Here is a 27,225-nt window from a genome sequence, read left to right as displayed (position 1 = left end):
GCATGATATGCATGGAACAACTTTTGGGGGGATACAATCAGAAATGCAGCACTAAAATCTGCCTTCCTGTCACATCACACGGCTTACTCCCGAGAAGAATATCAAACTATATATTTGGCTTCCACTTGCCAAATTACTTGGAATCTTGGGAAAAGCAGAGTTCAGATTTGTCATGAGAGATTTTTATATATTCTGCTCACTCCATTGTGTCTAGGTGAGCCTTTGGGTTTCAATGCCTGGAAACACACTTCTTATATTTCAGAATTGAAGAGCTCTTGGAAACGGCGACCTCACTGCATTCTTGAGAAAAATATGTTATACAGGTACTCAGAAAATCACAAAGATTAATATAGATTCAAGATTTTTTTTTTTTTTTGAGACAAGGGGTTTAATGGAGAAAACAGCAAGATAGCCTTAGAAATTTCATACTCCCTGCATTCTTAGGAAAAGCTTCTATATTGTAAAGAATAACACCAAACAGAAAAGTTCCTAAGAAAATATTGTGCTTTCAGTTTCCTTGTCTCATAAATTTTATTAAAGTTTCATTAAAGACCCTGTATTTGCTAGCCTTTTTATTAAATACTTTTTTGAGATATTCTATTAATGTCTATGACTGGATTTTATTTGGTCTCACATTAATGTCGCTCCCTGTGACAAAGGGTACATGGGAGGCAGGCAGGATCAGCCTGTCCTCTCCGAGGCACCAGCTGTCCCACCCAGGCTCTGACAGAGGTAGTGAAGGTCGCTAGCGTCTCCTGGACTGAGCGAGAGGGTAAGTATCTGAGTAATATTAATTGCGTATAAATGCCACATTTTTTATGCATTCATCTACTAAGTTGTTTCCACAATTTAGCTAATGTGAATTTTGCTGCTATAAACATTGATGTGGCTGTGTCCCTGTAGTTTGCAGTTGTTAAGTCCTTTGGGTATAGACCAAAAAGAGGGATAGCTAGGTCAAATGGTGGTTCTACTCCCAAATTTCCAGGGAATCTCCAAACTGCTTTCCATATTGGCTGCACCAATCTACAGTCCCACCGACAGTGTAGGAGTGTACATGTTTCCTGAAATCCTCACCAACACTTATTGTTGTTGTCTTCATAATAGCTGCCATTTTCAAAAATCGCTGACATTCTAACTGGAGGGAGGTGCAATTAAACCCCTATCTCTCACCATGCACAAAACTCCACTCAAATGATTCAAGGACCTAGGAATAAAACCAGAGACCTTGCATGTAACAGAAGGAAAAGTAGGCCCTAATTCCAATCATATGGGATTAGTCCCAAAATTCCTTAATAAGACTCCTATAGCACAAGAATTAAAATCCAGTATCAATAAATGAGATAGATGCAAACTAAAAAAGTTTCTTCTCCACAAAACAAACAATCTGGGAGGTGAATAGAGATCCTACATCTTGGGAGAAAAGTTTTGCCCCATCACACATCAGATAGAGCACTAATCTCTAGGGTATAGAAAGAACTCACAAATCTAAATACACACACACACACACACACACACACACACACACACACACAAATAAATAAATAAATAAATAAATAAAATGACCCATTCAATAAATGGGCCACGGACCTGAACAGACACTTCTCCCCAGATGATATAAAATTAATCAACAAATAGATGCAAATATGCTCATCATCACTAGCACTTAGAGAAGTGAAAATCAAAACTACACTAAGATTTGAAGTTCAATCTTAAAGGCTGAAAATGAGCATGTTTCACCTCTCTTTCTCCTTCTACCACCAAATCCTCATAGAAATTAGAAGAGGACATTTGAAATGCTCAGTGATCCAAAATAAGAATGAGAATTTCAAGGACTGAACACAAAAATAGATTATGAAAGAGTAGATCAAGTTGAAAAGACAAAAGCAAATATAGAACGTGCAAGAAAACAGTTCACTTCCAGAAGCTGAGAGGTAACAGGCTGCTTCATGCTTTCAGTATTACATACCAGGGATCACGGAGCACAGGACAACAATAAGATAGTTATCTGGGGGACCACACCGTGGGGTATATAGAGCAAAAACATGGGAAACCCTGCAGATTAAAAGGCATACACTGAACATCCCTCTCTCAGAACCCAAACAAGGAACCACCAACAAGCAGGGAGGGGATAGAGAAGAGCTGTGTAATGCACTTAAGAAGCCTGACTGAGTAGCTATACCAAGAAGTTGTACCATGCACACAAAACTACATACCATGTTCAAACACACAGGCTACAGCCACCAAAATTTACCATGCCCTAGACCACAATGAAAACGCCAGCCAATTCCGTAAAGGTGTTATCACACACGCTGCAATTCCTTGTGCATCTAAAATTAGAAGAATTTTGACTCCTCAAAAAAAAAAAAAAAAAAAAATTCCATATACAATGAAATTAGGGCCATAGAAACAATTCCAAATAATTGTTAGATTAAAGCAAAAATCAAGATGGGATTAAATTAAAATACTATAATAGTCATCTGGTGAGTATGACAGAAGCAACAGGGATTTAGATATATGTATTTGAAAAGAGATTGAAATCAAACGGCATATGCTTTTAACATAAAAACATAATACCTGGATACTGGATAAAATAATGTCAATGTTAAGGCAAAATTTAGAAAAAACAAAGGAAAAGCTGATGTGTGTAGCTACTGGGTGTTTTGTCTTCCCATTTTTATCTTGGTAAATTAAGATAAAAGATAAACAAAAGTTTCTAGCTTAAGTTAGGCAAAATGAGACAACAGACAAAAGTAGAATATATAGCTAATATTTCTCTGATACCTGTAGTTTCTAAAACCACTAAGAGGATTTTTATTAAAATTAATTTTATTAATATTTTTATTATATACTTAATATTAAATGACTTAATCTATATTAAATGTTATTTAAATTCACTTTGTTAAATTGTATTAATTTAAATGAAGTTTAATGAATTTTTAGTATACTGATTTTAAGTCCTTTAGTTATAAACCAATGAGTGGGATAGCTGGGTCAAAGGATGCTTCCGATCCCAGTTTTCCGAGGAATTTTCATACTGCTTTTCAGACTGGCTGCATCAATTTGCAGTGCCACCAGCAATGTATACGTGTACCTTTTCCCCCCACATCCTCGCCAACATTTATTATTGCTGATATTCTTGATGATTGCCATTCTGATTGAAGTGAGATGAAATCTTAGAGTAGTTTTGATTTGCATTTCTCTCATTACTAGTGAAGTTGAACATTTTTTTCATGTATTTACTGATTGTATTGCTTCTTCTGTGAAGTGTCTGTTCAATACCTTGCCCTTTACATTAAAAAATATATATATTGTGTATTGCTGGCAAAAATAGAGTATCATTGAATAGTTCCAAAGTTTAGAGACTTCTAAAAAAGTGGCTTTTATAGACTTTCATGAGTTGAAAACTAGTTGTATTTCTAATAGGGTAGAGCTCAGTAATCACTATGTTGCCATCAAGAAAGCCCTGCAGATGTTTGCCCAGTGGAATGAAAAAAAAAAAAAAAAACAAAAAAAAAAAAAACCAGAATTGAGAACATCATCCAGGCAAATCAGTAGGCAACTGATTCTAGTTCGAGGTAGACAATTAATCTGTTGAAGGATCTACTTTCACAGTTTGTATATAACATTTATGGACTATTTTAAATTCTATTTTAAAAATATTTATTATTTAGCCTTTAGTGGACACAACATCTTTATTTTATTTATTTTTTTAGGTAGTGCTGAGGATCAAACCCCATGCCTCACGCATGCTAGGTGAAGGAGCTACTACTTGAGCCACATCCCCAACACTCTCTTAAATTCTTATTTTCACCTTGCTTCCTTATGATAATGAGAATTCAAATTTATGGGTAATATATCATTCACTGAACAACTTGTCAGTCCAAATCAATCCTTCTACTACTGTATTGTCACTGGAGTGTTATGTTGATCTTCCTACAAACGTGTGCGGAACATTTCATTGATCATGCCAATTCTTAAAAATACAAATGTGCCGAGCCCTAATATCCAGAGTATACAAACAACTCAAAAATTAAACATTAAGAAAACAAACAACCCAATCAACAAATGGGCCAAGGACCTGAACAGACACTTCTCAGAGAAGGATATACAATTAATCAAAAAATACACGGAAAAAATGCCCACCCTCTCTAGCAATCAGAGAAATGCAAATTAAAACCACTCTAAGACACCAAATCAGTCCAGTAAGAATGGCAGCCATTAGGAAGTCAAACAACAACAAGTGCTGGCAAGGATGTGGGGGAAAAGGTACACTTGTACATTGCTGGTGCGACTGCAAATTGGTGCAGCCAATTTGGAAAGCATTATGGAGATTCCTGGGAAAGCTGGGAATGGAACCACCATTCGACCCAGCTATTCCCCTTCTCGGACTATTCCCAAAGACCTAAAAAGAGCATACTATAGGGATACAGCTACATCAAGGCTCATAGCAGCACAATTCACAATAGCTAGAATGTGGAACCAACCTAGATGCCAGTCAACAGATGAATGGATTAAAAAAATGTGGCATTTGTACACGGTGGAATATTACTCAGCACTAAAAAATAACAAAACCACGGCATTTGCAGGGAAATGGATGGCATTAGAGGAGATTATGCTAAGTGAAGTTAGCCAATCCCTAGAAAAGAAATGCTGAATGTCTTCTTTCATATAAGGAGGGGGACTCAAAACAGAGCAGGCTGGAAGAGCATGAAAAGAAGATTACCAATTGGAAGGGACAAGAGGTGGGAGGGAATGGGAGAGAGAAGGGGAATTTCATGGAAATGGAAGGATACCCTCATTGTTATACAAAATTACATATAAGACGATGTGAGGGGAAAGGGGGAAAAAGGAGAGAAATGAATTACAGTAGCTGGGGTAGAGAGAGATTATGGGAGGGGAGGGGACAGAAGGGGGGATAGGGAGGGAATAGAAAAGGCAGCAGAATATAACAGACACTAGTGTGGCAGTATGTATCAACTTGGACGTATAACCAATGTGATCCTGCAAACTGTACACGTGGTAAAAGTAAGAATTCATACCCCACTTGAATCAAATGTATGAAATATGATATGTCAAGATCATTGTAATGTTTTGAGCAACCAATAAAAATTTAAAAAAAGAGACAAGAAGAGACGAGGCCCATATTGAAGAGATTTAAAAATTCTACTGAAATCTATAAGAAAATGTTTGAATGAATTATGAGGTATTAAAAGAAGTACAAACTTAATGTCTTGCATAGAATTTATCACCCTATGTTTATAGACTCAAAAAGCTTTCATTATTTTAACCTTCAACGGTGTTTTAACAAAGCCACATTATTAAGGGCTCTCTACTTCTGGCTTATTCTTTCTTACTCAGTCTTTTGCCCCATATGAGATCCTCACCACCACAGTCGTCAATGGCTGACCTCGCATTATAATTCAAGGATCACTCTATGGAACATCTTCTCCACTGATTGACTGTATTCAATTGCACTTCACAGCAGGAAATGTATATAACACAGCTTTGTGTTGTTCACAGTATCTATCACAATACCTTGTGCTTTTTGGGCACTGAATATATGTATAAGGATACCCTTATGATTATTGGATGCTTTTTGTCACATGTGCTCGCGAATGAGCCGGGGTTTTCCCTCCATATCCCCCATAGCTTCCAGGAACATTCCTAACATATTTAGAAGAAGAGAAATGCTTTCATTTGGATGGTCAGTTTCGAATACAGTAGGTAGGTTTCTCTCTCAGATAGAAATATAAAATGACAAACAGCTGTGGTCAGAGTGAACCATGCCAGAAGACTGAATCTGAGTGATCAGAAATGCCTTTCAGCAGGAGGAGCAACCACCACTGGAACCAGATTCAAGCCAAATGTGATAGGTCTTACACTGAAAAAGGATCATTATTTGTGATTGAAAACAATAAACAAACACAGAACACCTAAAGGGAAGGAGGCACCCTGCTATAATTTGGATCTGGAATGTTGCCCAAAGGTCATGTGTTGAAAGCTTGGACCCCAATCTACCAGCATTCAGAACGGACTCTACAGAAAGGTGAATCGAATCCTGAGCTCTAACCTCATCTGTGGATCAATCCACTGATGGGTTCATGATTGGACAGGACTATTGGGAGTTGGTCAAAACTGTGGGGGCGGTAGGGCCTAGTTGGAGGGTAGGCCATTGGAGTTGATTCCCTGGACGGGTACATCATATTCCTCAGTCCTCTCTTCCCCTCACCATTTCCCTGATCTCCATGAGTTGAGAAGCTCTGTTTTGAAGCCAGGCTCTCTGCCATGGTAATCTGCCTCACTTCAGGCCACAGCAATGGAGCCTGAAATTGAACCAAAATAAATATTTACTCATTTAATTTTCTCAGGTATGTTGTCAAAGTGATGAAAAAGTCTTCTCACACACACAAACACACACACACACACACACACACACACACACACACAGGAGGAATGGTCTAAAGGGAGAAAAGGACACTTGGTATTGTTGACGCCTTCTTCAACAGTAGACACAGCTGGGGTACAGCGTGGATTCTCACTTCAGCAGATGCTAAAAGGGGCTTAAATTTTTATATTAGTCTTTTATGAGGAGAGACTGACTAACACAGGCCTGACTTCTCTCTCAGATTTGGAGATGAATAAGAAGGACCAAGAAGATTTCCTTTTCTAGCCCAGGACACAAATGCAGTCACTAGTTTCTGATAGCAATCGGAGTAATTATGTCTACTTGCTCCGCTATCTCGAAGGCAAGAGACATTATGAGGTGATTCATATAATCCTTAGGATCTACTTAACCATTAATTTTCCAAAAATTCTTCCTTTTTTTAAATTTTATTTCTGCCACCTTGAGGTTTTGTTTCCTGAACAGACATAGAGAAAGAACAGCTCAAGGAAAAGAGTCTCCTGAAAATGGGCTCTGGGAAGAGAGTAATGGGAGCAAACCCAAACCCCTTCTAAAGGGTAATAAGGAAAATGATCCTAAACAAAACAAAAAGCAAATATGAACAAAGTGGCAGCAGGCTCTGTTTGTTGGCCACTTTCTCTGCACCAGCCATCAGGTGAGAACTACACACTATGTTGTCATTTACTGTTCAACTCATGCTTGTGAGAGAGGTCTTATAAATGCGTTCTGTCAGTTTAGCTCCAAAATTGCTCTGGTCCCAATGGGTATGTCTGTTACAGCCCACGTGCTTCATCTCTTTGCTTTGTCCCCAACTCTACAAAACTGCCTCCTCATTAACTTGTTGGAATTTAAACACCTTGAAAAGCAGGGCCTTATCTTAACTCCTTCTGATCCTTAGAGGTATGGGAATTACATTTAGGATTGTTACTCCATAGTAGAAAATTTCTCAACTTTTTATTTCACTCTGGACTCTTGAAACCTGGATTATATTTGGCACTGATAAACAACAATAGGTTAAGTGAACATCAACCCATTGGCTCTAAAACAAATTTTCTTAAGTGAAATTTAAGCGGAATTTTTGAGCACTTAAATAAACTTCAATCAGAATTAACAAGGACCAAATAATGTTCAAATGAACTCGAAAATGTATAGATTAACAGCAAAAATTTACTTTTGGAAAGGGTAAAGGTGGTTCTTTAGTGAAATCTAATCCATATTATAATTTGAATTCTGAGACTGATTAAGACTTTGTGATGGTTAATTTTATATGTTAACTCGCCTGGGCTACGATGCCCAGATACTTGGCCAACTTTTATTCTGGGTGTGTCTGTGCTGGTGTTATGGGGTGAGATTTACTTTTGAATCGGGGACTTTTAGTTAAATAGATTCCATTCTCTAATGTGGAGCCAGACCTCACCTCGTCAACTGAATGCAACTGAATGGGACAAAAAGCCCACCTCTCCCAGACAAGAGGGAACTGTCCAGTGAACTACCTTTGGATTTCACCTACAACATTGATTCTTCCTGGCTCCACAGCACACTGCCTTGGGACTCAAACTAGGACACTTTCCTGGATCTCTAGCTCCTCCCAGCCAACCCTGCCCAATCCCGTGAGCCAGTAGCTGACAGGCAAGTGCAGGGAAGAAGCAGAGGCCCTGCAGGGGGTGAGTGTGCTACTGGCTGCAGGTCCCTGGTCAAAGCGCAGGACAGGCTTCTGAGTTTACAGGCAGGAAGGGATGATTGGTGGTTGGTGGAGCCCCAGGAACCCCGCGCTCTGAGGAATTCTGAGCGCTTGGGTCATAATGGACCCCGGCAACGCCGGAGGACGTTCGGGGCAGAGAAGTGGATGGTGATGGACGCGCTTCTCAGAGCTGGTCCGGTGGCTCGCTGAAGTGGCCACGATGTCGGCCTGGTTTGGAGGCCTGGGCTCAGGCTTGGGCCACTTCTTGGCTCAGGTGGGGAGCAGCTTGGCTTTCCTCACCGGCCATAGCTCCACCCTCACCAGGGACATGCTTCTGGATGACTCAGGAGACCCAGAAGCAGCTTTACATCATTGTCGGAGAAAGGAAATGGAAACTACTGATTCCACACTAAGATGTGAGAATGAAAGACCGAAAAAGTATTGTACTGACCTGGAAGAAAAGCATGAAGCGCCAGAGCTACAAAGAAACCATCAGTCTGTAAGTTGCCAAGATCAACTGCAACAGAAAGAGGTAGAGGTCAGCCATCTTAAGGCAGGACAGACTGTCCTGCAAGATCAAATGTTCCAACTACGGGCAGCTGCTCAATCAGTACGCTCGGGAGCTTGTGGTGTGCCAACAACAACCGCACCGGCTCCGTTCGGTTCCCTGATCGGTAGTCATTTTTCAGCCTTTCGTGATGATGACATGGACTTTAGTGACATAATTGTAGCACAACAAGAAACAAACAGATTATCAACTGAAGTTGCAAAACAGGAATCTGAAGTTGGCCACTCGAGGCAGATTGCTGAGGCTCAGGGAACACACCATTCTGACTCAAGTGAAATCTGCAAAGTACTAAATACTATCAAGACTCTTCAACCAAACCAAAGTCCAGACTTAGATGATCATCAGCATGAAATTTCAGTTTGGGAGCAGAGTTCTACTGTGGCAGAAAAGGGAAGAACCCTTCCTCAGCATTCAGCAGTGGAAGAAGTGCTCAGGCTTCAACGAGCCCTGGCTGATGCGGAGAAGGAAATCGTGAGGCTAAATGGTTTAAACCAGGATAACCGTCTTGCTGAAGACAATCTGAAACTTAAAATGCATGCTGAAGCTTTAGAAAAAGAGAAGTCATCATTGAGTCAAGAAAAAGAGGAACTTCAGATGTCACTGTCAAAATTGAGCTGTGACTATCCAGTCATGAAAAACAGAGCTTCAACAGACGTGAATTTGAATGTACAATTACTAGACTTAAAACTTCACTTGAAGGCAAAGGAGGAAGAACTGAATCAGACTATCAATGAGAAGAAAATGCTGATAGCCGAGTTAGAAGAACTGGATCATCAGAATCAGGAAGCTACAAAGCACATGATTTTGATACAAGATGAGCTAGCCAAACAACAAAATGAAGGAGACCTTGTCATCAAGAAGTTGGAACAAGATCTAGATGACGAAAAAAAGAGAGTTCGTCAACTTGAGGATGAGCAAATGAACATATCCCACGAGTTGCATGTGCAGAAGGAGAAGTTAACTGAGAATGCACAGAGCCTCAGTGATTTGCATTTAACTAAGCAGAAGCTTGAAGGTAAAGTAGAAGATTTAGTAGATCAGCTAAATCAGTCACAAAAAAATAGTTTAAACCTCCAGCAGGAAAACCTGGGGCTTAAGGATCACATTAGACAACTTGAAGAGGAGCTGTCTGGATTTAAGAGTAAGTATCCAACTTCTCTGAACGAAGACTCGAACAGTCACTGGAAGGATGACATGCTTAAAGAACGAGAAGCTGAAGTTAGCAACCTAAGGCAAAATCTTTCTCAAGAGGAACAGCTCAATGAAAACTTAACGAGAGTTGCTGCTGAACTCAAGACGGAAAATGAAATGTTGATTTTAGCACGTGACGATGTAAGGCGTAAGTTGGAAGAATCTATTGCTGCTTACAATCAAATCTCTCAAGAAAGAGACACTATCACGGAGACTCTCCAAAGAGACAAAGAAGAGACTGAAGCCAAACTGCACCAGGCAGAAAAAAGACTGTTGGAAGAAGCAAATAATCACAGGCAGACTATTGAGGAACTCTCCAAAGCACACAATTTGAAGACCTCTTACTTAAAGCTGAAACACGAATGTGCACTTCAACTCAATCAAGAGAAGGACTTTGAAATAGCAGGACTCAAAAAGAATATTGAGCAAATGACTGCTGATGAAAAAGAAACTGAGGAAATTTTGGCATCTTACATAGAAGAAGAGGAGCGATTGACACAAGTCATAAATGAGAAAGAAGTTTTTATTGAAAAACTCGAAGAAAAAAGTTCACAACTACAAAAGGATTTAGATAAGTGTTCTCAGGCCTTAAGAGAAAATGAAACTTTAAGGCAATCCGTTGAAAGAAAGGACAGAAGTCTTACCTATGTGAAAGCAGAAAACAACTATCTGCGAGTAGAACTGGAAATACTTAGGGAACAGCACAATCAAGCTGTACCAGTGGCTGAGCCTGAAGCTCTTGATGCTATCACAGAACTAGAATTGGAGGTATCTCAACTGAATATAGTCAAAAATCATCTGGAAGATGAAATTCAAGACCATCTGAATATAATTGAAAATCAAAACCAGCGTAAAATGCAACTACTTCAGTCTTTACGGGAGCAGGAGGAGGAAATGGATGAATTTAAGTACCAATATGAGCAGATGAATGCTGCGCATAGCCAGTTAATTTTAGAAAGAGAGGAGGAAATTAAGAACTTGCAGAAAACTATTGAAGAACTAAAAGCCCAGTTGCCTGGAGAGAGAGGAGATGCTCAAACATTGAATTCTGATATTTTTCAAGAGACCAAAGTAAAAATCCTAAGAGAAAACGAGGTTCAACACTTACGGGACCATGTGTTTGTAGACAAAAAGAGAAAGCAAAACAGCTGGTATATGTAAGTGGATAGCTACTGGGTATTTTATTTTATTTCTTTAGTTGTTGTTGTTGTTGTTGTGATTTTTTGCTATAGTACTTTTAAAAAAAAATTTGTTTTGTTTTTTGTAGCACTTTTTGTTTATAGAATTTTGTTCCAATGTAGCAGATAATCATCACCAGTTATCAATTCTGATGTACTTTAGCGAGCAACTGTACAGAGCAGCCTTCTTGAACCACTAGTTCCAACCTCACTTAATGGCATTAAGATAAAAACGATACATGTAATTACAGGAAACAAGAAAAACCCAACCCATAAGAAGGATGTCTCCGATTCAGAGTACATGAAAACCAAATATAGTGTTGCAAAACGTTGAGAATATTTAGTTTATCCAAGATAACATTGTACAACTACCAAGCGAAAATTCCAATGGGGAGGACCTAAACAGGAAGCTTAGTGGATAAATTCTAAGATGCCTTGAATCCAAATTCTATGACCCCTATCCATTTTGCTGATTTCCATTTCTCTACGAAAGTCACTTCACATTAATTCAGTTTTCCAGATGATAAACATGTCCAGAAGGAAGAGTATTTCTATGAGTCAACCCCAAAGTGGGATCACGTGATCCACTGCCAATGGAAAAGTTAATTAGTAGGAATGTATCATTAAATATCTGGACTGCTTATCTACATACTATTGGGGGCTCTACAATAATTCTTATAAACACATTCTATAAAACATTGGATCAAAACAACTTGGGGAGAGAAATAAGCTAACAACAGTTTTTGAAAGATGAAAAGCTTTAAAATAGGAGTAGTTACAACCTTTTGATAAATTAAGGTAAAAGATGAATCAAAAGTTTCTAGCTTAAGTAGGTGAAATCAGAGAAGAGAAAAAGCAGATTGCATAGCACATACTTCTCCGACACCTGTAGTTTCTAAAACCATTCAGAACCTTTTTATTAAAATTAATTTAAACAAAATTTAATATATTTTGAAATACAAATTATACTATCATTTAATATAAATTAATCTAATTTAAATTAATCTTATTAGTAGTATTATTTAAATTTCTTTTATTAATACTATGGTTTGATCTAAATTTATTTTATTAATTGATATTGTTTATATTAAATTATAAATAAATATTAAATTTATTTATAATTTAATATAAATTCCATTTATATTATAGTATGATTTATATTTAAAAATTCATCGACTATATAACTTAATATAAACGTCAATAAAGTTAATTTTAATAAAAATGCTCTTAGTTGTTTTGGAAATTACAGGTGGCAGTGAAGTATTAGCAACATTATCTTCTTTTTTCTCCTCTTTGATTTTACCTAACTTAAGCTAGAACCTTTTGGTTTATCTTTTGTTTTACTTTACAAAAATAAAAAAATAAAAAAAAAAAAAAGGAAGAAAAACACCTAGTAGCTACACACATATCAGCTTTTCCTTTCTTATTTCTAAATTTCACCTTAACATTTACATTATTTGACCAAAATTAAGATGCCACCAGTTGTTAGGCATGAACAAAATCACTGAAACAACAACTGGAGGACGCATCCCAAAGTCACATTGGCCAAGTATTCAAAACATATAAATGTCTGAGAACTGATGAGCTCTGATAGTAAAGTTTCCAACCTATGAAAAGTTTCCAAATGCTATGGAAAATGATGACATTTCTCTTTTTGTGTTTTTAAGCTGAGAACCTAAGGTATGTTATCAGAAATTGTATGGAACTCAAGTCTTTAAATTTCTTATTTTTCCTGTACTGTAGACAAAGAGACTCACAATTCCTTGAGCTCTACTAGCATTTTAGTGACAGGAAAAAATTCAATGATGCATAGTTCTTTATCTGCATTCAATGTCTATCAATCTTACATACTTTGGGAAGGGTCACAAGCCACAGCCCTTATGCCTCCTGCTCTATTTCAAAGCTTCCAGCGTCAGTTGCAACAATTCTAGGAAACACTGGGAATACTCTATGGTACAAAATGCACAATTACTTTTATTTGAAAGCATCTCTAAGACATGAGTCATTACGTGACTTTCTTGTTCTAAGTAAATTTACTGAATTATTATTAAGTGATAACATAGTAAGCCAAAATGAAAAATGAAAGCATATGCTTCAAATCAGAGCAAGGAAGAAATAAGAAGGTATGATGTGTGGTAAAAATACACGAACATGCAAGTATTATCCAGCCTTCTTACGTCAAATTTCCTCTTTTTTATTTATTCATTTTTTGGAGGTTACATTCTTGCATGATATGCATGGAACAACTTTTGGGGGGATACAATCAGAAATGCAGCACTAAAATCTGCCTTCCTGTCACATCACACGGCTTACTCCCGAGAAGAATATCAAACTATATATTTGGCTTCCACTTGCCAAATTACTTGGAATCTTGGGAAAAGCAGAGTTCAGATTTGTCATGAGAGATTTTTATATATTCTGCTCACTCCATTGTGTCTAGGTGAGCCTTTGGGTTTCAATGCCTGGAAACACACTTCTTATATTTCAGAATTGAAGAGCTCTTGGAAACGGCGACCTCACTGCATTCTTGAGAAAAATATGTTATACAGGTACTCAGAAAATCACAAAGATTAATATAGATTCAAGATTTTTTTTTTTTTTGAGACAAGGGGTTTAATGGAGAAAACAGCAAGATAGCCTTAGAAATTTCATACTCCCTGCATTCTTAGGAAAAGCTTCTATATTGTAAAGAATAACACCAAACAGAAAAGTTCCTAAGAAAATATTGTGCTTTCAGTTTCCTTGTCTCATAAATTTTATTAAAGTTTCATTAAAGACCCTGTATTTGCTAGCCTTTTTATTAAATACTTTTTTGAGATATTCTATTAATGTCTATGACTGGATTTTATTTGGTCTCACATTAATGTCGCTCCCTGTGACAAAGGGTACATGGGAGGCAGGCAGGATCAGCCTGTCCTCTCCGAGGCACCAGCTGTCCCAACCAGGCTCTGACAGAGGTAGTGAAGGTCGCTAGCGTCTCCTGGACTGAGCGAGAGGGTAAGTATCTGAGTAATATTAATTGCGTATAAATGCCACATTTTTTATGCATTCATCTACTAAGTTGTTTCCACAATTTAGCTAATGTGAATTTTGCTGCTATAAACATTGATGTGGCTGTGTCCCTGTAGTTTGCAGTTGTTAAGTCCTTTGGGTATAGACCAAAAAGAGGGATAGCTAGGTCAAATGGTGGTTCTACTCCCAAATTTCCAGGGAATCTCCAAACTGCTTTCCATATTGGCTGCACCAATCTACAGTCCCACCGACAGTGTAGGAGTGTACATGTTTCCTGAAATCCTCACCAACACTTATTGTTGTTGTCTTCATAATAGCTGCCATTTTCAAAAATCGCTGACATTCTAACTGGAGGGAGGTGCAATTAAACCCCTATCTCTCACCATGCACAAAACTCCACTCAAATGATTCAAGGACCTAGGAATAAAACCAGAGACCTTGCATGTAACAGAAGAAAAAGTAGGCCCTAATTCCAATCATATGGGATTAGTCCCAAAATTCCTTAATAAGACTCCTATAGCACAAGAATTAAAATCCAGTATCAATAAATGAGATAGATGCAAACTAAAAAAGTTTCTTCTCCACAAAACAAACAATCTGGGAGGTGAATAGAGATCCTACATCTTGGGAGAAAAGTTTTGCCCCATCACACATCAGATAGAGCACTAATCTCTAGGGTATAGAAAGAACTCACAAATCTAAATACACACACACACACACACACACACACACACACACAAATAAATAAATAAATAAATAAATAAATAAATAAATAAATAAAATGACCCATTCAATAAATGGGCCACGGACCTGAACAGACACTTCTCCCCAGATGATATAAAATTAATCAACAAATAGATGCAAATATGCTCATCATCACTAGCACTTAGAGAAGTGAAAATCAAAACTACACTAAGATTTGAAGTTCAATCTTAAAGGCTGAAAATGAGCATGTTTCACCTCTCTTTCTCCTTCTACCACCAAATCCTCATAGAAATTAGAAGAGGACATTTGAAATGCTCAGTGATCCAAAATAAGAATGAGAATTTCAAGGACTGAACACAAAAATAGATTATGAAAGAGTAGATCAAGTTGAAAAGACAAAAGCAAATATAGAACGTGCAAGAAAACAGTTCACTTCCAGAAGCTGAGAGGTAACAGGCTGCTTCATGCTTTCAGTATTACATACCAGGGATCACGGAGCACAGGACAACAATAAGATAGTTATCTGGGGGACCACACCGTGGGGTATATAGAGCAAAAACATGGGAAACCCTGCAGATTAAAAGGCATACACTGAACATCCCTCTCTCAGAACCCAAACAAGGAACCACCAACAAGCAGGGAGGGGATAGAGAAGAGCTGTGTAATGCACTTAAGAAGCCTGACTGAGTAGCTATACCAAGAAGTTGTACCATGCACACAAAACTACATACCATGTTCAAACACACAGGCTACAGCCACCAAAATTTACCATGCCCTAGACCACAATGAAAACGCCAGCCAATTCCGTAAAGGTGTTATCACACACGCTGCAATTCCTTGTGCATCTAAAATTAGAAGAATTTTGACTCCTCAAAAAAAAAAAAAAAAAAAAAAATTCCATATACAATGAAATTAGGGCCATAGAAACAATTCCAAATAATTGTTAGATTAAAGCAAAAATCAAGATGGGATTAAATTAAAATACTATAATAGTCATCTGGTGAGTATGACAGAAGCAACAGGGATTTAGATATATGTATTTGAAAAGAGATTGAAATCAAACGGCATATGCTTTTAACATAAAAACATAATACCTGGATACTGGATAAAATAATGTCAATGTTAAGGCAAAATTTAGAAAAAACAAAGGAAAAGCTGATGTGTGTAGCTACTGGGTGTTTTGTCTTCCCATTTTTATCTTGGTAAATTAAGATAAAAGATAAACAAAAGTTTCTAGCTTAAGTTAGGCAAAATGAGACAACAGACAAAAGTAGAATATATAGCTAATATTTCTCTGATACCTGTAGTTTCTAAAACCACTAAGAGGATTTTTATTAAAATTAATTTTATTAATATTTTTATTATATACTTAATATTAAATGACTTAATCTATATTAAATGTTATTTAAATTCACTTTGTTAAATTGTATTAATTTAAATGAAGTTTAATGAATTTTTAGTATACTGATTTTAAGTCCTTTAGTTATAAACCAATGAGTGGGATAGCTGGGTCAAAGGATGCTTCCGATCCCAGTTTTCCGAGGAATTTTCATACTGCTTTTCAGACTGGCTGCATCAATTTGCAGTGCCACCAGCAATGTATACGTGTACCTTTTCCCCCCACATCCTCGCCAACATTTATTATTGCTGATATTCTTGATGATTGCCATTCTGATTGAAGTGAGATGAAATCTTAGAGTAGTTTTGATTTGCATTTCTCTCATTACTAGTGAAGTTGAACATTTTTTTCATGTATTTACTGATTGTATTGCTTCTTCTGTGAAGTGTCTGTTCAATACCTTGCCCTTTACATTAAAAAATATATATATTGTGTATTGCTGGCAAAAATAGAGTATCATTGAATAGTTCCAAAGTTTAGAGACTTCTAAAAAAGTGGCTTTTATAGACTTTCATGAGTTGAAAACTAGTTGTATTTCTAATAGGGTAGAGCTCAGTAATCACTATGTTGCCATCAAGAAAGCCCTGCAGATGTTTGCCCAGTGGAATGAAAAAAAAAAAAAAAAAAAAAAAAAAAAAAACCAGAATTGAGAACATCATCCAGGCAAATCAATAGGCAACTGATTCTAGTTCGAGGTAGACAATTAATCTGTTGAAGGATCTACTTTCACAGTTTGTATATAACATTTATGGACTATTTTAAATTCTATTTTAAAAATATTTATTATTTAGCCTTTAGTGGACACAACATCTTTATTTTATTTATTTTTTTAGGTAGTGCTGAGGATCAAACCCCATGCCTCACGCATGCTAGGTGAAGGAGCTACTACTTGAGCCACATCCCCAACACTCTCTTAAATTCTTATTTTCACCTTGCTTCCTTATGATAATGAGAATTCAAATTTATGGGTAATATATCATTCACTGAACAACTTGTCAGTCCAAATCAATCCTTCTACTACTGTATTGTCACTGGAGTGTTATGTTGATCTTCCTACAAACGTGTGCGGAACATTTCATTGATCATGCCAATTCTTAAAAATACAAATGTGCCGAGCCCTAATATCCAGAGTATACAAACAACTCAAAAATTAAACATTAAGAAAACAAACAACCCAATCAACAAATGGGCCAAGGACCTGAACAGACACTTCTCAGAGAAGGATATACAATTAATCAAAAAATACACGGAAAAAATGCCCACCCTCTCTAGCAATCAGAGAAATGCAAATTAAAACCACTCTAAGACACCAAATCAGTCCAGTAAGAATGGCAGCCATTAGGAAGTCAAACAACAACAAGTGCTGGCAAGGATGTGGGGGAAAAGGTACACTTGTACATTGCTGGTGCGACTGCAAATTGGTGCAGCCAATTTGGAAAGCATTATGGAGATTCCTGGGAAAGCTGGGAATGGAACCACCATTCGACCCAGCTATTCCCCTTCTCGGACTATTCCCAAAGACCTAAAAAGAGCATACTATAGGGATACAGCTACATCAAGGCTCATAGCAGCACAATTCACAATAGCTAGAATGTGGAACCAACCTAGATGCCAGTCAACAGATGAATGGATTAAAAAAATGTGGCATTTGTACACGGTGGAATATTACTCAGCACTAAAAAATAACAAAACCACGGCATTTGCAGGGAAATGGATGGCATTAGAGGAGATTATGCTAAGTGAAGTTAGCCAATCCCTAGAAAAGAAATGCTGAATGTCTTCTTTCATATAAGGAGGGGGACTCAAAACAGAGCAGGCTGGAAGAGCATGAAAAGAAGATTACCAATTGGAAGGGACAAGAGGTGGGAGGGAATGGGAGAGAGAAGGGGAATTTCATGGAAATGGAAGGATACCCTCATTGTTATACAAAATTACATATAAGACGATGTGAGGGGAAAGGGGGAAAAAGGAGAGAAATGAATTACAGTAGCTGGGGTAGAGAGAGATTATGGGAGGGGAGGGGACAGAAGGGGGGATAGGGAGGGAATAGAAAAGGCAGCAGAATATAACAGACACTAGTGTGGCAGTATGTATCAACTTGGACGTATAACCAATGTGATCCTGCAAACTGTACACGTGGTAAAAGTAAGAATTCATACCCCACTTGAATCAAATGTATGAAATATGATATGTCAAGATCATTGTAATGTTTTGAGCAACCAATAAAAATTTAAAAAAAGAGACAAGAAGAGACGAGGCCCATATTGAAGAGATTTAAAAATTCTACTGAAATCTATAAGAAAATGTTTGAATGAATTATGAGGTATTAAAAGAAGTACAAACTTAATGTCTTGCATAGAATTTATCACCCTATGTTTATAGACTCAAAAAGCTTTCATTATTTTAACCTTCAACGGTGTTTTAACAAAGCCACATTATTAAGGGCTCTCTACTTCTGGCTTATTCTTTCTTACTCAGTCTTTTGCCCCATATGAGATCCTCACCACCACAGTCGTCAATGGCTGACCTCGCATTATAATTCAAGGATCACTCTATGGAACATCTTCTCCACTGATTGACTGTATTCAATTGCACTTCACAGCAGGAAATGTATATAACACAGCTTTGTGTTGTTCACAGTATCTATCACAATACCTTGTGCTTTTTGGGCACTGAATATATGTATAAGGATACCCTTATGATTATTGGATGCTTTTTGTCACATGTGCTCGCGAATGAGCCGGGGTTTTCCCTCCATATCCCCCATAGCTTCCAGGAACATTCCTAACATATTTAGAAGAAGAGAAATGCTTTCATTTGGATGGTCAGTTTCGAATACAGTAGGTAGGTTTCTCTCTCAGATAGAAATATAAAATGACAAACAGCTGTGGTCAGAGTGAACCATGCCAGAAGACTGAATCTGAGTGATCAGAAATGCCTTTCAGCAGGAGGAGCAACCACCACTGGAACCAGATTCAAGCCAAATGTGATAGGTCTTACACTGAAAAAGGATCATTATTTGTGATTGAAAACAATAAACAAACACAGAACACCTAAAGGGAAGGAGGCACCCTGCTATAATTTGGATCTGGAATGTTGCCCAAAGGTCATGTGTTGAAAGCTTGGACCCCAATCTACCAGCATTCAGAACGGACTCTACAGAAAGGTGAATCGAATCCTGAGCTCTAACCTCATCTGTGGATCAATCCACTGATGGGTTCATGATTGGACAGGACTATTGGGAGTTGGTCAAAACTGTGGGGGCGGTAGGGCCTAGTTGGAGGGTAGGCCATTGGAGTTGATTCCCTGGACGGGTACATCATATTCCTCAGTCCTCTCTTCCCCTCACCATTTCCCTGATCTCCATGAGTTGAGAAGCTCTGTTTTGAAGCCAGGCTCTCTGCCATGGTAATCTGCCTCACTTCAGGCCACAGCAATGGAGCCTGAAATTGAACCAAAATAAATATTTACTCATTTAATTTTCTCAGGTATGTTGTCAAAGTGATGAAAAAGTCTTCTCACACACACAAACACACACACACACACACACACACACACACACAGGAGGAATGGTCTAAAGGGAGAAAAGGACACTTGGTATTGTTGACGCCTTCTTCAACAGTAGACACAGCTGGGGTACAGCGTGGATTCTCACTTCAGCAGATGCTAAAAGGGGCTTAAATTTTTATATTAGTCTTTTATGAGGAGAGACTGACTAACACAGGCCTGACTTCTCTCTCAGATTTGGAGATGAATAAGAAGGACCAAGAAGATTTCCTTTTCTAGCCCAGGACACAAATGCAGTCACTAGTTTCTGATAGCAATCGGAGTAATTATGTCTACTTGCTCCGCTATCTCGAAGGCAAGAGACATTATGAGGTGATTCATATAATCCTTAGGATCTACTTAACCATTAATTTTCCAAAAATTCTTCCTTTTTTTAAATTTTATTTCTGCCACCTTGAGGTTTTGTTTCCTGAACAGACATAGAGAAAGAACAGCTCAAGGAAAAGAGTCTCCTGAAAATGGGCTCTGGGAAGAGAGTAATGGGAGCAAACCCAAACCCCTTCTAAAGGGTAATAAGGAAAATGATCCTAAACAAAACAAAAAGCAAATATGAACAAAGTGGCAGCAGGCTCTGTTTGTTGGCCACTTTCTCTGCACCAGCCATCAGGTGAGAACTACACACTATGTTGTCATTTACTGTTCAACTCATGCTTGTGAGAGAGGTCTTATAAATGCGTTCTGTCAGTTTAGCTCCAAAATTGCTCTGGTCCCAATGGGTATGTCTGTTACAGCCCACGTGCTTCATCTCTTTGCTTTGTCCCCAACTCTACAAAACTGCCTCCTCATTAACTTGTTGGAATTTAAACACCTTGAAAAGCAGGGCCTTATCTTAACTCCTTCTGATCCTTAGAGGTATGGGAATTACATTTAGGATTGTTACTCCATAGTAGAAAATTTCTCAACTTTTTATTTCACTCTGGACTCTTGAAACCTGGATTATATTTGGCACTGATAAACAACAATAGGTTAAGTGAACATCAACCCATTGGCTCTAAAACAAATTTTCTTAAGTGAAATTTAAGCGGAATTTTTGAGCACTTAAATAAACTTCAATCAGAATTAACAAGGACCAAATAATGTTCAAATGAACTCGAAAATGTATAGATTAACAGCAAAAATTTACTTTTGGAAAGGGTAAAGGTGGTTCTTTAGTGAAATCTAATCCATATTATAATTTGAATTCTGAGACTGATTAAGACTTTGTGATGGTTAATTTTATATGTTAACTCGCCTGGGCTACGATGCCCAGATACTTGGCCAACTTTTATTCTGGGTGTGTCTGTGCTGGTGTTATGGGGTGAGATTTACTTTTGAATCGGGGACTTTTAGTTAAATAGATTCCATTCTCTAATGTGGAGCCAGACCTCACCTCGTCAACTGAATGCAACTGAATGGGACAAAAAGCCCACCTCTCCCAGACAAGAGGGAACTGTCCAGTGAACTACCTTTGGATTTCACCTACAACATTGATTCTTCCTGGCTCCACAGCACACTGCCTTGGGACTCAAACTAGGACACTTTCCTGGATCTCTAGCTCCTCCCAGCCAACCCTGCCCAATCCCGTGAGCCAGTAGCTGACAGGCAAGTGCAGGGAAGAAGCAGAGGCCCTGCAGGGGGTGAGTGTGCTACTGGCTGCAGGTCCCTGGTCAAAGCGCAGGACAGGCTTCTGAGTTTACAGGCAGGAAGGGATGATTGGTGGTTGGTGGAGCCCCAGGAACCCCGCGCTCTGAGGAATTCTGAGCGCTTGGGTCATAATGGACCCCGGCAACGCCGGAGGACGTTCGGGGCAGAGAAGTGGATGGTGATGGACGCGCTTCTCAGAGCTGGTCCGGTGGCTCGCTGAAGTGGCCACGATGTCGGCCTGGTTTGGAGGCCTGGGCTCAGGCTTGGGCCACTTCTTGGCTCAGGTGGGGAGCAGCTTGGCTTTCCTCACCGGCCATAGCTCCACCCTCACCAGGGACATGCTTCTGGATGACTCAGGAGACCCAGAAGCAGCTTTACATCATTGTCGGAGAAAGGAAATGGAAACTACTGATTCCACACTAAGATGTGAGAATGAAAGACCGAAAAAGTATTGTACTGACCTGGAAGAAAAGCATGAAGCGCCAGAGCTACAAAGAAACCATCAGTCTGTAAGTTGCCAAGATCAACTGCAACAGAAAGAGGTAGAGGTCAGCCATCTTAAGGCAGGACAGACTGTCCTGCAAGATCAAATGTTCCAACTACGGGCAGCTGCTCAATCAGTACGCTCGGGAGCTTGTGGTGTGCCAACAACAACCGCACCGGCTCCGTTCGGTTCCCTGATCGGTAGTCATTTTTCAGCCTTTCGTGATGATGACATGGACTTTAGTGACATAATTGTAGCACAACAAGAAACAAACAGATTATCAACTGAAGTTGCAAAACAGGAATCTGAAGTTGGCCACTCGAGGCAGATTGCTGAGGCTCAGGGAACACACCATTCTGACTCAAGTGAAATCTGCAAAGTACTAAATACTATCAAGACTCTTCAACCAAACCAAAGTCCAGACTTAGATGATCATCAGCATGAAATTTCAGTTTGGGAGCAGAGTTCTACTGTGGCAGAAAAGGGAAGAACCCTTCCTCAGCATTCAGCAGTGGAAGAAGTGCTCAGGCTTCAACGAGCCCTGGCTGATGCGGAGAAGGAAATCGTGAGGCTAAATGGTTTAAACCAGGATAACCGTCTTGCTGAAGACAATCTGAAACTTAAAATGCATGCTGAAGCTTTAGAAAAAGAGAAGTCATCATTGAGTCAAGAAAAAGAGGAACTTCAGATGTCACTGTCAAAATTGAGCTGTGACTATCCAGTCATGAAAAACAGAGCTTCAACAGACGTGAATTTGAATGTACAATTACTAGACTTAAAACTTCACTTGAAGGCAAAGGAGGAAGAACTGAATCAGACTATCAATGAGAAGAAAATGCTGATAGCCGAGTTAGAAGAACTGGATCATCAGAATCAGGAAGCTACAAAGCACATGATTTTGATACAAGATGAGCTATCCAAACAACAAAATGAAGGAGACCTTGTCATCAAGAAGTTGGAACAAGATCTAGATGACGAAAAAAAGAGAGTTCGTCAACTTGAGGATGAGCAAATGAACATATCCCACGAGTTGCATGTGCAGAAGGAGAAGTTAACTGAGAATGCACAGAGCCTCAGTGATTTGCATTTAACTAAGCAGAAGCTTGAAGGTAAAGTAGAAGATTTAGTAGATCAGCTAAATCAGTCACAAAAAAATAGTTTAAACCTCCAGCAGGAAAACCTGGGGCTTAAGGATCACATTAGACAACTTGAAGAGGAGCTGTCTGGATTTAAGAGTAAGTATCCAACTTCTCTGAACGAAGACTCGAACAGTCACTGGAAGGATGACATGCTTAAAGAACGAGAAGCTGAAGTTAGCAACCTAAGGCAAAATCTTTCTCAAGAGGAACAGCTCAATGAAAACTTAACGAGAGTTGCTGCTGAACTCAAGACGGAAAATGAAATGTTGATTTTAGCACGTGACGATGTAAGGCGTAAGTTGGAAGAATCTATTGCTGCTTACAATCAAATCTCTCAAGAAAGAGACACTATCACGGAGACTCTCCAAAGAGACAAAGAAGAGACTGAAGCCAAACTGCACCAGGCAGAAAAAAGACTGTTGGAAGAAGCAAATAATCACAGGCAGACTATTGAGGAACTCTCCAAAGCACACAATTTGAAGACCTCTTACTTAAAGCTGAAACACGAATGTGCACTTCAACTCAATCAAGAGAAGGACTTTGAAATAGCAGGACTCAAAAAGAATATTGAGCAAATGACTGCTGATGAAAAAGAAACTGAGGAAATTTTGGCATCTTACATAGAAGAAGAGGAGCGATTGACACAAGTCATAAATGAGAAAGAAGTTTTTATTGAAAAACTCGAAGAAAAAAGTTCACAACTACAAAAGGATTTAGATAAGTGTTCTCAGGCCTTAAGAGAAAATGAAACTTTAAGGCAATCCGTTGAAAGAAAGGACAGAAGTCTTACCTATGTGAAAGCAGAAAACAACTATCTGCGAGTAGAACTGGAAATACTTAGGGAACAGCACAATCAAGCTGTACCAGTGGCTGAGCCTGAAGCTCTTGATGCTATCACAGAACTAGAATTGGAGGTATCTCAACTGAATATAGTCAAAAATCATCTGGAAGATGAAATTCAAGACCATCTGAATATAATTGAAAATCAAAACCAGCGTAAAATGCAACTACTTCAGTCTTTACGGGAGCAGGAGGAGGAAATGGATGAATTTAAGTACCAATATGAGCAGATGAATGCTGCGCATAGCCAGTTAATTTTAGAAAGAGAGGAGGAAATTAAGAACTTGCAGAAAACTATTGAAGAACTAAAAGCCCAGTTGCCTGGAGAGAGAGGAGATGCTCAAACATTGAATTCTGATATTTTTCAAGAGACCAAAGTAAAAATCCTAAGAGAAAACGAGGTTCAACACTTACGGGACCATGTGTTTGTAGACAGAAAGCAAAACAGCTGGTATATGTAAGTGGATAGCTACTGGGTATTTTATTTTATTTCTTTAGTTGTTGTTGTTGTTGTTGTGATTTTTTGCTATAGTACTTTTAAAAAAAAAATTTGTTTTGTTTTTTGTAGCACTTTTTGTTTATAGAATTTTGTTCCAATGTAGCAGATAATCATCACCAGTTATCAATTCTGATGTACTTTAGCGAGCAACTGTACAGAGCAGCCTTCTTGAACCACTAGTTCCAACCTCACTTAATGGCATTAAGATAAAAACGATACATGTAATTACAGGAAACAAGAAAAACCCAACCCATAAGAAGGATGTCTCCGATTTAGAGTACGTGAAAACCAAATATAGTGTTGCAAAACGTTGAGAATATTTAGTTTATCCAAGATAACACTGTACAACTACCAAGAGAAAATTCCAATGGGGAGGACCTAAACAGGAAGCTTAGTGGATAAATTCTAAGATGCCTTGAATCCAAATTCTATGACCCCTATCCATTTTGCCGATTTCCATTTCTCTACGAAAGTCACTTCACATTAATTCAGTTTTCCAGATGATAAATATGTCCAGAAGGAAGAGTATTTCTATGAGTCAACCCCAAAGTGGGATCACGTGATCCATTGCCAATGGAAAAGTTAATTAGTAGGAATGTATCATTAAATATCTGGACTGCTTATCTACATACTATTGGGGGCTCTACAATAATTCTTATAAACACATTTTATAAAACATTGGATCAAAACAAGTTGGGGAGAGAAATAAGCTAACAACAGTTTTTGAAAGATGAAAAGCTTTAAAATAGGAGTAGTTACAACCTTTTGATAAATTAAGGTAAAAGATGAATCAAAAGTTTCTAGCTTAAGTAGGTGAAATCAGAGAAGAGAAAAAGCAGATGGCATAGCACATACTTCTCCGACACCTGTAGTTTCTAAAACCATTCAGAACCTTTTTATTAAAATTAATTTAAACAAAATTTAATATATTTTAAAATATAAATTATACTATCATTTAATATAAATTAATCTAATTTAAATTAATCTTAGTAGTATTATTTAAATTTCTTAATACTATGGTTTGATCTAAATTTATTTTATTAATTGATATTGTTTATATTAAATTCTAAATATTAAATTTATTTATAATTTAATATAAATTCCATTTATATTAAATTATAGTACGATTTATATTTAAAAATTCATTAAATTTTATTTAAATTAATACAATTTAACAAAGTAAATTTAACATAATATAGATTGAATTATTTAATATCGACTATATAACTTAATATAAATGTCAATAAAGTTAATTTTAATAAAAATGCTCTTAGTTGTTTTGGAAATTACAGGTGGCAGTGAAGTATTAGCAATATTATCTTCTTTTTTCTCCTCTTTGATTTTACCTAACTTAAGCTAGAACCTTTTGGTTTATCTTTTGTTTTACTTTACAAAAATTAAAAAAAAAAAAAAAAAAGGAAGAAAAACACCTAGTAGCTACACACATATCAGCTTTTCCTTTCTTATTTCTAAATTTCACCTTAACATTTACATTATTTTACCAAAATCAAGATGCCACCAGTTGTTAGGCATGAACAAAATCACTGAAACAACAACTGGAGGACGCATCCCAAAGTCACATTGGCCAAGTATTCAAAACATATAAATGTCTGAGAACTGATGAGCTCTGATAGTAAAGTTTCCAACCTATGAAAAGTTTCCAAATGCTATGGAAAATGATGACATTTCTCTTTTTGTGTTTTTAAGCTGAGAACCTAAGGTATGTTATCAGAAATTGTATGGAACTCAAGTCTTTAAATTTCTTATTTTTCCTGTACTGTAGACAAAGAGACTCACAATTCCTTGAGCTCTACTAGCATTTTAGTGACAGGAAAAAATTCAATGATGCATAGTTCTTTATCTGCATTCAATGTCTATCAATCTTACATACTTTGGGAAGGGTCACAAGCCACAGCCCTTATGCCTCCTGCTCTATTTCAAAGCTTCCAGCGTCAGTTGCAACGATTCTAGGAAACACTGGGAATACTCTATGGTACAAAATGCACAATTACTTTTATTTGAAAGCATCTCTAAGACATGAGTCATTAGGTGACTTTCTTGTTCTAAGTAAATTTACTGAATTATTATTAAGTGATAACATAGTAAGCCAAAATGAAAAATGAAAGCATATGCTTCAAATCAGAGCAAGGAAGAAATAAGAAGGTATGATGTGTGGTAAAAATACACGAACATGCAAATATTATCCAGCCTTCTTACGTCAAATTTCCTCTTTTTGATTTATTCATTTTTTGGAGGTTCCATTCTTGCATGATATGCATGGAACAACTTTTGGGGGGATACAATCAGAAATGCAGCACTAAAATCTGCCTTCCTGTAACATCACACGGCTTACTCCTGAGAAGAATATCAAACTATATATTTGGCTTCGACTTGCCAAACTACTTGGAATCTTATTCCAGTAGACTTCACATGGTTGGGAAAAGCAGAGTTCAGATTTGTCATGAAGATTTTTATATATTCTGCTCACTCCATCGTGTCTAGGTGAGCCTTTGGGTTTCAATGCCTGAAAACACACTTCTTATATTTCAGAATTAAAGAGCTCTTGGAAACGGCGACCTCACTGCATTCTTGAGAAAAATATGTTATACAGGTACTCAGAAAAATCACAAAGATTAATATAGGTTCAAGATTTTTTTTTTTTAAGACAAGGGGTTTAATGGAGAAAACAGCAAGATAGCCTTAGAAATTTCATACTCCCTGCATTCTTAGGAAAAGCTTCTATATTGTAAAGAATAACACCAAACAGAAAAGTTCCTAAGAAAATATTGTGCTTTCAGTTTCCTTGTCTCATAAATTTTATTAAAGTTTCATTAAAGACCCTGTATTTGCTAGCCTTTTTATTAAATACTTTTTTGAGATATTCTATTAATGTCTATGACTGGATTTTATTTGGTCTCACATTAATGTCGCTCCCT

The 27,225-nt window shown here is 37.6% G+C and overlaps 1 protein-coding gene across 7 annotated transcripts in view; it reads right to left on the bottom strand.

Moving 5' to 3' along the window:
* LOC120889115 (heat shock factor protein 2-like) overlaps positions 1-27,225 on the bottom strand; it is a 136,243-nt gene that overhangs the window by 70,734 nt on the left and 38,284 nt on the right. The window contains exons 7-8 of one of the 7 annotated variants that reach the window (XR_013424975.1): positions 21,789-21,854; positions 8,582-8,601 (exon numbers count right to left, since the gene is read on the bottom strand). The exons of the other annotated variants lie outside the window; for them this stretch is intronic. The gene's annotated coding sequence lies outside the window, so the exon portion shown is untranslated. Of the gene's footprint in view, positions 1-8,581; positions 8,602-21,788; positions 21,855-27,225 lie in introns of those variants that run through there. 7 annotated transcript variants of the gene reach the window in all.

The sequence above is a fragment of the Ictidomys tridecemlineatus genome, chromosome 8 (assembly GCF_052094955.1).
Source record: "Ictidomys tridecemlineatus isolate mIctTri1 chromosome 8, mIctTri1.hap1, whole genome shotgun sequence".
Taxonomy (NCBI): Eukaryota; Metazoa; Chordata; class Mammalia; order Rodentia; family Sciuridae; genus Ictidomys; species Ictidomys tridecemlineatus.
Note: the sequence above shows the minus strand (reverse complement) of the source record. Positions and strands in the feature narration are given on the sequence as shown.